The sequence below is a fragment of the Canis aureus genome, chromosome 12 (assembly GCF_053574225.1).
Source record: "Canis aureus isolate CA01 chromosome 12, VMU_Caureus_v.1.0, whole genome shotgun sequence".
Classification (NCBI taxonomy): domain Eukaryota; kingdom Metazoa; phylum Chordata; class Mammalia; order Carnivora; family Canidae; genus Canis; species Canis aureus.
In genome coordinates, this window is record NC_135622.1 from 35,060,642 (window position 1) to 35,077,429 (window position 16,788).

The window sequence follows — 16,788 nt, forward strand, 5'->3', positions numbered from 1 at the left end:
AACCTTGCTTGTGATAAACAAAAACTGGAAAGAACCCAATGTCCATCAACAAACAGGTAACTGGATAAACAACTTGCAATATTTCCATACAATGCAAAACCACTCAGCAACAAAAATAAGCAAACAATTGGTAACTCAACAAAGTGAAATCTCAGATGCATCTCAAAATCATCATGTTGAGTGAGAAAAGCATGGCAACAAGCAGTATTATACTGTATGATTCTATTTATGTGAAATTCTAAAAAATGTAAACTCAGCCATACGGAAAGGAAGCAGATCAGTGGTTGCCTGTAGATCTTGACAGAAGAAGAGATAGATTATAAAGGAGTTGGAGGAAAGTTAAAGAAGAGAGAAATAATTGTTAACTTGATTATGGTGATGTTTCATGGGTATATACATTTGTCAAAACTGATAAAACTGTACACTCTAAATATGTGCAGTTCATTGTACTTCTACTGTTACCTCCATAAAGTTGTAAAATAAATTGAGGCACTTTGTTTAAGTGCCCAACTCCAAACCAGCACAGTTGATTGCTGCTGTCTTTGCTGCAGATTTACATGCATCTCACATGGTCCCTATTCCTGAGCCCCTCTCCCAAATTGGTCACATTAGACTGTAGAGTAATAAGATGTTATTTTTGAAATGTGGAAAGAATAGAAGCATTAAGTAGCTCATAGAAACCCTCCGCGGTGGTTCAGAATAAGGACCTCAGAGTTAGACACCCAAGTTTGAATCTCACTCAAACTTCAATTTCTCATTTGCCCCTTGACCTGGGATCCTGGAATCAAACCCCACCTCAGGCTCGAGCTCAGTTGGGGGTTCTGCTTGAGGATTTTCTCTCTCCCTCTCCCTCTGCCCTCCCCCCTCTTGCACACACTCTCTCGCTCTCTAAAATTAATAAATAAATCTTAAAAAAAAATAAACTGGGGCACTTGGGTGGCTCAGTGGTTGAGTGTCTGCCTTCGACTCAGGTCATGATCCCAGGGTCCTAGAACAGAGTCCCGCATCAGGGTCCCCATAGGGTTCCTGCTTCTTCCTCTCCCTATGTTTTTGCCTCTCTCTGAGTGTCTCTCATGAATAAATAAAATATTTTAAAAATAAAATAAAAACTAAAAAAAAAACCACTTATGTCTTACACATGTGATGACTGAGGCTTGATTTGTTTAAGGCTATGGTTGTAGTGTGGAATAACAAAGAAGGATTTGAATGTACATAGAATTTGGGGTACACAACCTACATTCTATTCTATATATTATGACATCCTTCTCAATGTTTGAGGTTGAGAAAGGGTCACTCTATAATTTATCCTCCAAATGTAGGCACTTCTAAGAGAGAACATGGCAGAGCGTCTTTTAATAATTAAACCAGGACAGTAGGTGTAAACCAGGACTCTGATGGGCCAGTTGAGGTGGATGGTCACCCTAATCTGAGTTATCAACTGTTCAAGCAGTATTTCAGAGCAAACAGATATCAAGCAAGAAAGTTTTTCACATGCTGAACGCTGGTCAAATAATAGGCTCCCTAGAAAGGAAGAGACTCTAGTTTTGGGAAAATTTTTTGAGACATGACCTAGTTTCTCACTAGTCATCATGCAGTCTGCAGACCAGCAGCATCAAGAAGCTCTGCTTGTTAAAAATACAGAGAATCTTGAGCTCCACCTCAGACCTACTGAATCAGAATCTGCATCTTAACAAGAATGTGATTCAAATACACATTAAAGTTTGAGAAGCACTGGTCTACAGGTCTACAACCTTCCTACTACCTAAGTGACTTGGGTAGGTTTAAAGAAAAAAAAAAGAAGAAGATTCCAAGGACCCGTCACTCAAAGATTCTGATTCTGTGGATTTTGGGGTAGACCTAGGAATCTATATTTTAAATTAGTTCTCCATGAAATTGTTGGGGACAGCTAGTTTTGGGTTTCACTAATCTAGAATATTCAATGTAAAGAACACCCAAGTTTTCATGAAAAATCACACAGAGAGTTAAGATGGAAGCAACTTGAGATACTCTGAGATTCACTATATTTACATTTTTATCTAGAAATTTGTCTATTTCCAGCCATAAAAGCCTTCAAGTTCTAGATTCCATAATAGGAAATAATGTTAGCTGAGGAATTTTCAATGAAATGAAGCAAAGCATAATTTCTCCAAAGAAGACGTTCAAGCTCTTGGAGCAAACCCACACAGCCATAAGTGCACCCAGACACTAAGATAAAATCAGACCAAGAAGATAGTATATGTACTATTAGACCAAGAAGATATGTACATGTAAAGTATACATTATCATACTTTTTTACCACACTGCTTTACATCTATCCATATGCACTTTGTCCATAAATCAACTTTATTTTTTGACATATTTATTTTATTTTATTTTATTTTATTTTATTTTATTTTATTTATTCATGAGAGACACAGAAAGAGAGAGACAGAGGCAGAGACACAGGCAGAGGGAGAAGCAGGCTCCATGCAGGGAGCCCGTTGTGGGACTCGATCCCGGGACTCGATCTCAGGACTCGATCCTGGGATTCCAGGATCATGCCCTGAGCCAAAGGCAGGTGCCAAACCGCTGAGCCACCCAGGGATCCCCTTTGACATATTTCAAAGTAAAATATATCAATAGCATTTACCCTTAAATATTCTGTATGCCAGTCATTGAGTAGGGTTCAATAGTTGTTTGGAATATTTTCTTCTGGCAGAAAGTTTACATACCATGAAATGCACAAATATTAATTTACATTTGCTGAGTTATAACTAATACATATACCTATGTAACTGAAGCCCATATCGAGAAATAGAATGACCAGGAAGTTCTTTCATGGCCTTTCCCAAAATCTCCTCCCCCATTCCCCATTGTAACACAAACACTGTCATGATGTTTCCCACCATACATTAGTTTTGCCTATTCTAGAGCTTCATATAAATAGAATTATACTTTTTGGAGTTAGCTTCTGCCACTCAATAACATTTTTGAGAATCATCTGTGCTGTTGCCTATATCTACAGTCCATCCCTTTTTATTACTGAGAAATATTCCACCTGGATTGTTTCTAGGCTTTGGCTATTATAGATAAAACATCTATGAAAATGCTTGTAGATGCTTTTTGTGAACATACCTTTTCATTCCTCTTGGGTAAATCACCTAGAAGAAGAATTGCTGACTTCTAGGGATGAAGATGTTTCATTTTATGAGAAACTTCCAGACCTTCTTCCAGAGTGCCTGTATCATCCCTACATTACCACCAATAGGGTATGAAATTTCCAATTGCTATGTTTTCTTTTTACATTTCTGCTCTTAACTTTTTTCGTCCCTTCCTTCTACTTAATTTGGGTTTACTCATTTCTTCTTTTTCTGTGCTTTTTATTTTTTTTTTAAGATTTTATTTTATTTATTCATGAGAGACACACAGAAAGGAGAGAGAGAGAGAGAGAGGCAGAGACACAGGCAGAGGGAGAAGCAGGCTCCACGCAGGGAGCCTGACATGGGACTCGATCCCCAGTCTCCAGGATCAGGCCCTGGTCTGAAGGCGGCGCTAAACCGCTGAGCCACCCGGGCTGCCCTTTCTGTGCTTTTTAAAGTGGAGCCTCAGTCGTTGTTTTTTGACCTTTCTCTTCAAATATAAACATTTAAAATCATATATTTCTCTATAACCATTTCTATAACTGCCTCCCACAAATTTGGACATGCTATGCTTCTGGGGTTTTTTTAGTTTAAGGTATTTTATAATATCTCTTGTGATTTATTTCACCCATCAGTTACTTAGAAGTGTTTTGTTTAATTTCTAAAGTGTTAGGGGTTTCCTATTTTATTGTTATTGATTTTTAATGTAATATCATTATGATCAGAAGATCTACTCTATATAATTTCAATCTTTTTTGAATTATTGAGGTTTATTTTATGGCCCAACATATGGTCCATCCATCCTGAGTACAACACTGTATGCCTGAAAAGAATGGTTATTTTTCAGAATTGGGGTATAAGGTTTGCAAATATCAATTAAGTCAAGTGGTTGATAATCATGTTTAGATCTCCTATACCTTTATTGATTTTGTAGGGGGAACCTTGTTTTCCTATCAATTACTGAGAGAGGAGTTTTTTTTTAATCTCCAACTATGATTTTAGAATCATCTATTTCCCCTGACTTCTGTCAATTTTTACTTCATGTATTTTGAAGCTCCAAAATGTGTTTTATAACTCTTCTTTCCCAAAACAAATATAATCAAGTATTCTTACCAAAATGCTGAAATGTTAAGGTCATAAAACGGGAGAGATTAGGAGGACTGTCCTACCTTACAAGACTTAAGAAATACATCAACTAAATGCAAGCTCTCTTTTAAACGCCTGATCACATTTGCATATGCAACCAAGGCTTAAGAGACAAAGTATTATAAATATTCCACTTTTAATATTAGGGAGGATGTATAGCCAGATTACACAGTACTGAGTGCACACAGATGATAAGGCTTATTGAAGGCAAGGAGATCAACTCAATCCAAGGAACGATCCTTTGGCAGTTTCCCTGCTACATCCCTGAGCCAGACCTACAGCATCAGGGCGTACTGGCCCTTCGTGTGATAGTGCTGGAGGTAAAGAGACAGAATTCTCACTGTAACCATGCATGCCGTAATTCTGTCTTCACTGGAAGTCTCTGGCCACCAAGAAAGGAAAGCAAATTTGTTCGCATATGCTGCTTTTAGCTTGGTTTTTGTCATGTGTACTGTACTGTACAGTCTAGATCCTCACATCAGGAATGAAGCATTGGGGGATGCCTGGGTGGCTCAGCAGCTGAGCATCTGCCTTTGGCTCAGGGCATGATCCCAGAGTTCCAGGATCGAGTCCCACATCAGGCTCCCTACAGGGAGCCTGCTTCTCCCTCTGCCTATGTCTCTGCCTCTGTGTGTGTGTCTCTCTCTCATGAAAAAATAAAATATAAAATAAAATAAAATAAAATAAAATAAAATAAAATAAAATAAAATAAAATAAAATAAAATAAAATAAAATAAAATAATAAAATAAAATAAAATAAAATAAAATAAAATAAAATAAAATAAAATAAAATAAAAAAGGAATGAAGCATTGGTTTTCCACCTACTAGGAATATTGTGGGATGACAGCTCTCTACTCTCTGGAAATGACCTCAACACGAGAGAGGCCATTTACATCTAATGTCACAGCCCCCTTGTAGGGCTCTCTTCAAGGACAGGTCAACCTAGATAAAGAGTTGCTCCTTTATCTCCTTTGCCAAGAGTTCCTCCTATGCTCCTTTGCCAACCTGGCGCAACTCTAAAGGACTGTGCGGCCTCCAAGCTTCCTATGGGGTTGGCTGATCCCTTATTAGAGGGAACCACATCCAGCCTCTCCCTCTTCTGTGTCCTCCTGGCTCCATTCTTTCCATATTTGTTGATCCCAAGAATATTCCCTTGTACCCTCCCTGTGCGCTGATCTCCATCTCAGAGTCGGTTTCCTGGAGAATCCAAACTGCAGCAAGGTTACCTTTAGAGGACCTGTGATGTTTTTATTTTTATAAAACCACATTTACTCAGATTTTGCCAAAGGAGAAATCGAGGCACAAAATTTCTGTGACTTGCTCGAGCTTACCCGAGATGCCAATATTGTGTGAAGGCAGTGTGCCAAGGCATGCTCAAGAACCACATAAATACGCTGCCAAGTTTTCATCTCTGTATATAATTTATTTTTGCTACAACAGAGTAAAACTCACCATTCCAGCCGTGTGTGCCAGATGGAATGTTAAGATTTGTGGGTTTGCAGAGTGGGTGCAGAGCAGGGAGTAACAAGTTTAGAACAAATGTTAAGAAGCAGAGTATTCAAAGAAAGATAGTGTGTTTACTGGAAATGTAATATAGTCTCCTCGTGGGTATATAAGAGAAGGTGAGCAGGACAGTAAATCTGCTGAAACGGCAACACCATGCCAAGGAGTGACGGTGGCTATTGCAGCAACTGTAGGTGGTTTTAGAGACTGCAAAAAGTGGTTTTGCGGTAGGTGTAGTTATGTCCAGTTTAATGTTTGGAGATTTGTCATCAAAATTTCTGGGACTCAAAAGTCAGCGCTGAATGCAAAAAAGTTCAGACCCCCGAGCGAAAGGTTAGAACCTGGAAATCACCCCCCCCACACACTCTCAGCCCCAAGAGCTCTCTCTGCATCCATATGTTAAAACAAAAGAGCTATAATTTTTATATCTCAAATCAAGAAACTTGTGATGTTTGCTAATAAAATTCAGCATACCGGCATTTGAAGCATGTTAGACATAGGGATGGTGATCAGAAGAGAATATAAAGAAGAGGGAGGCATTAACTAAAGAAGCCAAGCCAGCATTTTGATAAAGATGGGACCCCATGCAGTGAATAAAAACATGGCACTTCATTTTGACAATGTCTATGCTGTCTTTTTATTTTCTTTTCCCTTTCAGTTTGTTGGCACATTCCCTGGCATCCACATCCCTCCAGCAGAGCCTATCAGCTTAGTAGCACAAAGCCTTCTTTGTACCCTGAAAAGTGAAGTATTGATAAGCCCAAACCAATCAGATGAGACATGTTTCTGGTTTTTCAGGCATCAGTGAAGTCTGATTTTCAGAATATCTGTGGCAGGGACTCCAGAGTCCCATATGAACTACTGTATTCTGGGACTTAAACTGGCAAATCTGTGACCGTCTCACACAGCCTGAAGCCAAAAGCCTGCTCTCCGATGTCAGGATTGGCCACGGTCATGATCCCAAATTCATCACCTGAGCGCACAACTCTTTATTTCAGGCTAGCCTGTGAAAAGTCACAAAACTCCCTTACAGATCCTGCTTGTTAACATATTTAAAACAAAGGAAATGTTTTAACTCTGAAGCCAAAAGTTGAGGAGAGTTTTAATCCTCTGCCACTTCTTATCTGCAGTCCCTTCTAGTTATTCTCCTAACAGGCTGGTTATTTTCATTAATGGAGCTGGCAGCTCTGACTTCACCTAGAGGGGAATGTAACCCAGAGCAGCCAACAAGAACTCAAAATTCTCTGGTTTTTGTCACTTGCTGTTAGAATCACAGCCTTTTCTAAATTTAGGGTAGTGAATCATATTAAATAGTGACCTGACTGCAAAGCTTCATCAAGTTCTGCGGGGGTGCAATCAGCAACACATCGGACTGTAAAGGTCAACAACATGCACGTTTCAGAGCCACCTCCTCGTTCGACCCTACAAAAGAAAAATGACATTGTGAACTCAGCTTTGTTTGCAGGACAGAATACAGATGTGTTTGCTTGCATTTTTTAGCTTCCTCTTCTAATGCTCACAGTATAGTTTATGGATTCATAGCATATGCAGATGTCAACTTGTGGCTCGAAAGGATTAATTTCACTTTATCCAATATGTTGCTAAACCTCTTAGGGAATTCATGGTTTAGTGTGATGGGCTGACATTGCACTAATTTAATTCAGAATCTGTTTTTCATACTGTCATGATTTAACTATTACAGCATTGTTTGTGGGAATTCAGATAAGGTTATTTAATGAAAGAAAAATGACACATAAGGCATTATCCCTGATTGCAGCCAATTCCTCATCCCTTATGTCAATAGAGCATCAAGATCTAAGGATCCTTGTTCAGTCCAGTAGCTGGCATCCCATCCTCTCCCCCCTGAGCTCTTGCCTTAGTTTTGCCAATAAGAGCTCTTGCTCTTATTTTTTCCCTAGAGCATCACAGTAACTTCCTACCAGATCTTTTATTTGACAAAGTCTCTTTGCCCTGCAGCTAAATTCTAATTCAATTGTGTCACTCCCTTCTAAAAAGCCTTCCTGGGTAGGTAACCTTTGCCTAAGATAAATTTTTTTTGTAAATGTGGCTTTATGGAAGTGCATAGAAGTTTTGATTTCATAATGTTACTTGAATGAATGAATTCACCAGTCTACAGCCTTATCCGCAGATTCATAAGCTCAGAAATCCAATCAGTATCTCAGCATGGACTCACATTAACTAATCCCACCAGATTCATGTAGGAACTGAAATTGTCAGCATATTAATTTTCATTGAAGCATATCTGCTAGACAAGCCTTAATCCTCATCTTGGCCTGGTTCTACATTTTCCTCCCCCAGAAGCAGAGTTACAGGAATAGCGATTTTATAATAAGTTTCTTTATGGCCGTGGAGCTCCCTCAGGAGAGTGAATTGTTTGACCATTTGGGGCCTTATGGGAATGATGGCTCTGGCTGTGACCACCAGGCTGGTCTACATCACTGCAGGTACTGTAGCAGACACAGGGAATTATTACCCATGACACCACTTCATTGAGCTTCTATTTTCCACAGTCCAGGCTGACCAACAATTTTCTGCTGCCCCAAAACAGCAGATTAAGTTCCCACATTCCACATAGAATTCAGGCCATTTCCCTGAGATTCCTTTTCCTTGGGAATTCTGGGAGAAATTCAGGAACTCTTCAATAACAAACTCTCTGATGGGTCCAACTGATTCCTGCTTCCCTCTCTCATTCCATTACGTCCTCTCAGAAGATAGGTTTGTTTCCAAGTTCTTTGGGATCTCTTCCTGTCACTCTTTAAACCCTGGTCCCAAATTGCCTCATCTCCAGCGACTCACACACATATCATTCTCTCCAGCCACACCAAACTCTCCACTCTTCTCCTTTCACACTGGAACTACAGTAGCTTTTCAGGCTACAGCCACAGAAACTACTTGTGGTAACTTGAGGGAGGAGTTTACTAGGGGTATATGGGATTGCTTATAGCATCAAAGGCAAAACTGAAAAGCCAGATTTCAGAAAGGATAAGAAGCCAAAGCAGAGCTGAGGACCTAGAAGAGCAGGGCCATCTTTTCAGGGAGACACTATGAGGATGGATTAGCCCAGTCACTTCCTATCTTGCCAAGATTCCCACACTTCAGTTTAAGAAAGGCAAAGCACCTTTACCACAGACCTCTGAGACTCCAAGACAGTCCAGAATAAGAAAGGAGTCATTTCTCAAAAGATAGTCAGGGTCCCAGGACTACATATCACCATGAAGGACATGGGGAGCAAAACTCATCAAATAGATAAACTATGAATCCAAAGTATGAATTTGGACCCAAACACTCAGCAGAAATGCTCAACTACACAAGTAACTGGTTGGTCAAAAGAGGAAATGTCTAGGGAGGTGACACTATTTAGAAAGGAAAAGGGAGAGATGAGAAGAGGGAGAAGAATGAAACTTTTAGTACATGTAAATGACTTACAGAAATCTTACATGATAGTAAGAAAAGTCAAAGAATGCATAATATATAAATACTCTATCATTTATGGGGCACCTGGGTGGCTCAGTTATTTAAGCATCTGCTTTCAGCTCAGGTCATGATCCCAGGGTCCTGGGATCGAGCCCCTCGTCTGCTTCCCAACTCAGCAGGGACCCTGCTTCTCCCTCTGACACTTCCCCTACTTGTGCTCTTTTGCTCTCTCTTTCTCTATCTCATAAATAAATAAAACCTTTTTAAAAATTTTTTTAAATTCATAAAACACTTTATCATTTAAAATTTTGAAGATTGAGTGGATTTAAAAGAATAGAGTCTTCTGCAAATTCAAGGAATTAATATTTACGGCTGTGTTTAAAGTACCAGCTCTGCATAAAGGGCTTCACAACAAGGAAATCTTGGCCTGGCTGCTCCCCACAGCCACTAGCTCTCCATGCTTCAACAATACCATCCATTTTGTATTCCCTCAACACCAGCTCCCTCTCATCTGAGAGCCATGGCACATGCATTTCCTTCTGCTAGAGTCTTTGTCACCTCCTGTGTTAGGGTTCTCCAGACAAACAGAACCAAAAGGAGATACATCTGCATCTACATCTCTGTTTACTACCACTTGTCTCTGCCCCTGAAATGTAAGCCTCATGAGGTTAGACTGTATTCTTTCTCACCCCTCCCCTAGCACCAAGCTAGTGTCTGCATATCAGAGGCACTCCATACATCTAGATTGAATGAATTAATGTATTCATTTTTTAAAATACTATTGAGGTTTGTGATCACAGCACATTTATAGACCTTCAAAGGTTAGAACAGCCACAGACGTCAGCAGATGCCTTTGCCCACTCTAACATTATCCCAACTCCCTACAAGGATCATCATAAAAAATGTTTTTTCAGAAGTTTAATACAAAGTGCCTCATGAGACTGTGCCCATCTTGACAAGTAAATGTAGCCTAGCTTCCTCTTTCCTTTTCTTCCAATTCCAAGGATAGTAAAGTTAAGAAGAGCCATTCGGGGTACAAAGAACCTTCTTCCAGTGGTAAGCAGACATCACTGGGGTCTGTAAGCACAGATTCTGCAACAGATTGAAACTCTCAAGAAAACATCTTCAAACATGTGGAATGGAGAATGCCATTACTCCGGGAATCATCTAAATACATACAGTTTTCCACGGATAATGGATTTGTTAAGCATGCTCAGAATATTCTCCATTCTTAAATAGCTATGAATAATTGCAATATTCATAAATTACTATACATTAGCGGACTAAGCAGGTGCACTGCAGTCAAATTCATTCATTAACCCTTTTCAGAACTCTGATCTCAGGAAGACTGCATTGACATATCAACAAATATAAATCAAAAAACTTTCCATAAGGTACCATTCTAAACAAAATACCACCAGCTTTTTCTCATAATGATTTAGTTTGATGAGACAATTCTATAAAAGAAAAATGAACAAGCAAATGTGGACACATCATATCATTGGAAAACCTTTATTCCTTTCAACATCTTCCACATATCTCTGCAGCCCATCCTTAACTTTCTCAGGACAGGTTCTTTTAGCCTCTCTATTATCTCCCCGTCTTTGCCCAACTTTTCCTCTAGATTTTTAGAGAAAGAGAAGGCAAGATAATAAGTCTAGATAGTATATTGCTTTTTTGGAAAGTGCTATATTTGAAAGAGAGTACACCTGAAACTTTATTCTGGACACTGCTTTCAATAATAAAATGTTTAATATGCATGATAACATTTATCTGGAAACACAGATACATCAGGCACAGATGAGGCAGTGAACAAAATATATGTACAGATATAGAGGGTCAAGTACTTTTTCAACATAAAATGCCAAAGAAATAAAAAGCATCTTTGTCAGGGATAAGGGTACCAGTGATCACACTAGGAATGCTGGAAATCCAAAGCCATATAGGAGAACATTCTTCATTGCAATACACCAATTGATTTCTAAATTCGAGAATGTCTAGGTCAGTGGAAAGGGACATGACAACTTCTCAGTGGGAGTGAGGGCATCATGACCAGTTAGGTCCAGGGAATTTTTAGACCAGGAGGTCAGGAGAGAACTAGAGATGAGAAAGCAGAGCTAGAGGGAGGGAAGGAGAGCCTCAGACAAAGTAAGAGTTCCCAAATAAGAACCACTGACAGGAGAGCTGGACCTCCCTTGTACACTGAGCTGCAGAGGGGAGAAAAAATACATTGTAAGGACTACCAAAAAGGTAAGTATAAAAAATGCAATTGTAGAGGGTCTCAAATGCCAATGGTTCAGAGGAGATCTAATGAGCAACAGCAAATCAGCCCAGGAAGTAATGGAAACCGCTGTCAGGAAGTCAATTGTGGAATCAATCAATAAAAGATCCTTTACCCTGTCTCTTATTACTTTTTGACTCAGGAAAAAAAAAAAGCTTTAGAAGTAGCCACGGACTTAGGACTACAGTGAACAATACCAAAAAAAAAAAAAAGTGTGGGTTTTACCAGCATTTGTAGAGTACAGATTATAGTCTGGGGAAGTGGGATGTGGTCTGGTAAAACAAATATTTACCAGTAAATTATTTGTGCTTATTTTCAAGGGCAATTACATATTTTATGCATGCTTTCCAGGGATTCAGATTATCCTCATTTGATACATGATGGTGATGAACTGTATCTAAAGATTTACCCAAGTGATTTCTAAACTCTGAAATATTAAGTGAACAGCCGTTTTGAAGAAGCAGCTCACCCTGGAGAGGCTGCATGGCACTGTGCGTTGGGACCCTCCTCCAAGAAAGAGCCTTCAGAACAATAAACCATGATGGTCTAATGCAAACCAGAAATTCACAAACGCAGGCTTTCCGCAGTTTACACATATACCGTTCCCAGCTGGAAAGCTAGCATTTCAAGTCACAGTGGATAGTTCCAGTTGGAAAAGCCTCGGTTCTGAATAGCAAGAGAAAGAGAGGGAGGCACTAAAATGACTTTGTAAAGACAATTAAAGGAATTGGACAAGGCAGCATGAATGAAAACAATCGATATTTAAGGTCTCTACCCAGATGTGAAAATCAGATTTCTTTCATTAAAATTTTGGATTAGAAAGATGAGTAATCAACAAAGCATAGCTAGAGCTAAAATTTGAATTTGGTTATCTAGGGTTTGTTCCTGAAGAGGTTGAAATATCCAAAAGGACATGCATTATTACTTTTTTTCCATAGAACCATCAATCTAGACAGATTGCTTTCTCTCTCAGGAGAAAAATCAAATTTTATTTCCCAAAAGAATGGCAAATATGTTTCAATCATTAGTATGTTGGTAAGAGCTATTCTTCAGCTACTTCGAGTGTGTTTCCATGCAGAATATATGCATATTTAATTACAAAGGCTGATAATGAATGCTCATTATATGGGGGCACATGTGCTTTCTATGTATATTCTATTCATCCCAACTACCCAGAGAGGGTAGTACTCTTATTGCCTGCATTTTACCAAATGTGACACTGAAGCAATTTTGTCAATGGGAACCACCATAGGGGCAGAGCTGAGATTTGAAACCAAACAGTCTAATTCTCTTTTTGACCACTGCAATAGGTGTCTTTGAGGGAGTGTTTCAAAGAACTTCTATATAATGCTAATGGCAGTATTACTTCAGGAATAGAAGTTACCCTCACCAACTGGCAAGTGAAGTTATCAGAAATTCTTTTGACTAGTTGTGCACTGGGAATTCAGTGTAGAGGGAGAGAGGAAGAGTCTCAGACAAAGTAAGAAAACCAAAGTTGAAATAAGTAGAAAGTGTCAAGAAGACTCAATACAACCAATTATTAGAATGTTCATCTCTTAAAGCCCACATATCCCAAAGTTGGAGATTCTCTGATGATGGTTTAGGGCCTCACGTAGACCACTTACAGAAATATGAGCATGTCCTGGTCACTGAAACACGGATTAGCCCAACCTCCTCTAACGTCCTTTGGTTCAATCAAACAACAAGCTTTTAACAGAGGTAAAGCCAATGATCACTCCTTTTTTTTTTTAAGATTTATTTATTTATTGAGAGAGAGAGAGAGAATGCACATGCACAAACACGGGCACGAGCTGAGGGAGGGGCAGAGGGAGAGAAGCAGACTCACTGCTGAGCACTGCGTCCAACCAAGGGCTTGACCTCACAACCCTGAGATCATGACCTGAGCCAAAATCAAGAGTCCAAGGCTTAACCCAATGAGCCACCCAGGTGCCCCCAATGGTCACCCTTTTTTTTAACACTAAATATTTGCCTGTGTCAAAAGCTGGGAAGAACAATTAGAAATTTATCAGTTAGGATCCTATTAAACACTTGACGGGATGAGCACTGGGTGTTATTCTGTATGTTGGTAAATTGAACACCAATAAAAAATTAATTTATTAAAAAAAAGATCCTATTTATATTTCTTTTTCCAATTATTTAAAGGAGCTCTTTTTTTTTTTTTTTTTTTTTTTTTTTTTTTTTTTTTAATGAGAAACACAGAGAGAGAGAGAGCGCACGCAGCAGAGACACAGACAGAGGGAGAAGCAGGCTCCTAGCAAGGAGCCTTAGGTGGGACTTGATCCAGGGTCTCCAAGATCAGGCCCTGGGCTATAGGCGGCACTAAACTGCTGAGCCACCCGGGCTGCCCATAAAGGAGCTCAATCTTTTAAATGCATTAACATATGAATTTTCAAACTCGTTACCAGATTATTGTCAAAGTAGGTACCTAAATTCAGGCAACACCTACAAGTACCAGCTCATATCATCAAACCACTGATTTTTCCTAAACTGTCCAATTCTTTATAAAATGAAACAATAAATAGTTCTGAAATTATCTGAGTTGACTGACTGTTCCTTTGCTTTCTGAAATGAGTTTCTGTAACAATGCAAAGCAAAAATCTAGCATTAGTAAACATTTTTTTAAAAAGAGAGAAGATCCATATTAACTGGACTTAGTTAATGTTTCAGGACTCGTCACTCTGGCCAACCACCAGAAGTATCTATTGCTGACAAAACTTCATCCAGTCAGAGAGAATCAGGCTTAGAATGGGAAAAAATTGTTCTTTAGGAAATAGATTCTTAGTATTCTCCATGTGAGGAACAAAGCCCATTTCTAAGTTTAGAACTCAGTGAAAAAGCAGACAAGTGCAAATCTTGTCAATCTATCAAAATGCCAGAATCCAACATTTTAGACCTATAAAACTGCACACATCACTTTGAGCTTCTTGGCTTTCCACTGCCCAGCAGGGTCCGACTGATCCTGGTCCAGAAAATTAACAGTGATGTAAATGTAAATATTCCTATAAATCAGCAGTAAACGGAATTACGTTTTTTCCCTGCAGCCAGGACTTGTCTTCTTTTTTTCCCCCCAAGACTCTATGACAACCTTAGAACAGAACTGTAATTCACACTTAGATTTCCCCTCTCAAAGTGGAGTTAAAGTAATTATGGGTACCCTGCTTTAGGCAAAGATAATACATAAAAACGATTATTTACAAGAACAATTTACTCCAAGAATGATAGTTTGCAATCTAAGACAGGAAACATTTCTAGCTTACATTTGTAAAATTCTGCATCTGTTGTAACAAGTTTGTTTGATCTGACAGGGCATCCCCTCCCCCTCTTAGGAAATTATTTTTCTTAAGATTTTTTAATTTATTTATTCATAGATGCTCACAGAGAGAGAGAGAGGCAGAGACACAGGCAGAGGGAGAAGCAGGCTCCATGCAGGGAGCCGGGCGTGGGACTCGATCCCGGGTCTCCACGCCCCGGGTAGGCGGCCCTAAACCGCTGTGCCACTGGGGCTGCCCTCTCCCCTTAGGAAATTAGAAATTCGAAAATATAATCCAAACTTTTAAATACATAGCTGATCTCAAAAGGGAAATGAAGTTACTCAACACTAGACTGGCAAGCATCCAAGCTGAGAGCCTCAGTGATCCAGACAGCCTCCTGGCTGGAACTGGAGTTTCAATGTCCCCCCAGAAATATAAAACATTTTCTTGATTCCATGATAGGGCCAAGGCTAGAAATGAATCCCCTACAAAACTAGAACTCCGAAAGGGTAGCTTCTCACCAGTCCAGGGCAGTAATGGCTTCTCACCTGCAGGGTTTCTAGGGACAGGAGGAAGTGTACATGAGAAGAAGGAAAACTCCCAAACCTGTGACATAGTGGAAATGGAGGTGAAATTTATATTAGCTGTATGATAAAGAAATAGCAAGCTGAGAAATTCACCAAAAAACAGATCCTGGACCACTAAAATCCTGAGGCTTCCAGTAGAAACAAATACAAAATCCCCTGTAGAGAAATGTTCACAGCCAAAGGCACAGGAAGCCCATGTGAAGCCACCCCACTGAAGATGAGTTCACAGTGAAAAACTCAACCAACACTTGAAAATGATTTGCAGGGAGGGAAAACCAACAGGCATGACAAACAGGGTCAGTTAGGAACCCTACAGCTCGGGAACAGATGAGAGAACAATCTGAAACAGACATAAAATAACTGCATTAAAACAACTATAAAAATGCCATAAACTTAGAAACTAACAACTGAAATATAGGTGAAAATATCCATTTGGACATTTAAACGCATGCTTCTAAATCACTCATAATCAGTGAAGACGTTCTTAATACTTGGAAATGAATAGCCATGAAAATATAACACAAAATCTGTGAGAAGGAGCCTAAGGATTCTTTCAAAGGAAATTCATATACCTTTCAATGAACATGGTACGAAAGAATAAAGAGTTAGGAGCCCAGCAGCTCTAGAAATGAGAAACGCAAAGGAGTTGGCCTAACGGAAGGATCAAAGATAAAAGCAGAGCTTAATAGAAGAGAAAATAAAGACATCTTATAATAGATCAGTAAAACAAACAAACAAAAAACAAACAAAAAAAAAAAACAAAAAACAAACACCTGATTCTTTGGAGAAGAAAACACACATAAAGGAAAAGACAAGGCTCTGGAAGACTGACCAAGGGAAACAAAGGAAAAAAATAAATATTGAAAAGAAGGAGGGTATATGACTAGATAGAATGGAGTTTTTCTTAAACCTTATGAGAATATTTTGTAAAACTTTTTGCTGATAAATGTAAAACTTAAATTAAAATTCTAGAAAAATATAAATTACCAGCACTAATGAAAAAAAAAGGGAAATCGGCATAATCCCATATAAAGTTTCAAAGTTATCAGTAAAGATCTAAGCACACACATGAAAGAAGCCTCAAAAGGCTTTCAAGCTACACTTAACAAATCTTCAGGTAGTAGATAATTCATATTCTGTACAAATGATTCAGAGTTTAGAAAAGAAAGGTCCATACTACTCATTTTATAAAGCTAATATAACCTTGATGCTAAAATTAGCTAGCTACTGTAGAAAAGAAAAAAATGACTGACTAATCTCCCTCATGATATAAATATAAAATCCTAGGGGTGCCTGGGTGGCTCAGCAATTAAGTGTCTGCCTTCAGCTCAGGGCATGATCCCTGGTCTGGGGTCAAGTCCCACATCAGGCTCCCTGCATGGAATCTGCTTTTCCCTCTGCCTATGTCTCTGCTTCTCTCTCTGTGTCTCTCATGAATAAATAA

The 16,788-nt window shown here is 39.1% G+C and overlaps 1 long non-coding RNA gene across 1 annotated transcript in view; it reads right to left on the minus strand.

The window, feature by feature from the left end:
- The window catches only part of LOC144324668 (uncharacterized), a 58,349-nt gene that overhangs the window by 23,755 nt on the left and 17,806 nt on the right, over positions 1–16,788 (minus strand). The window contains exon 2 of the long non-coding RNA XR_013390095.1: positions 7,088–7,191. This is a non-coding gene — a long non-coding RNA (uncharacterized LOC144324668). The remainder of the gene's footprint in view (positions 1–7,087; positions 7,192–16,788) is intronic.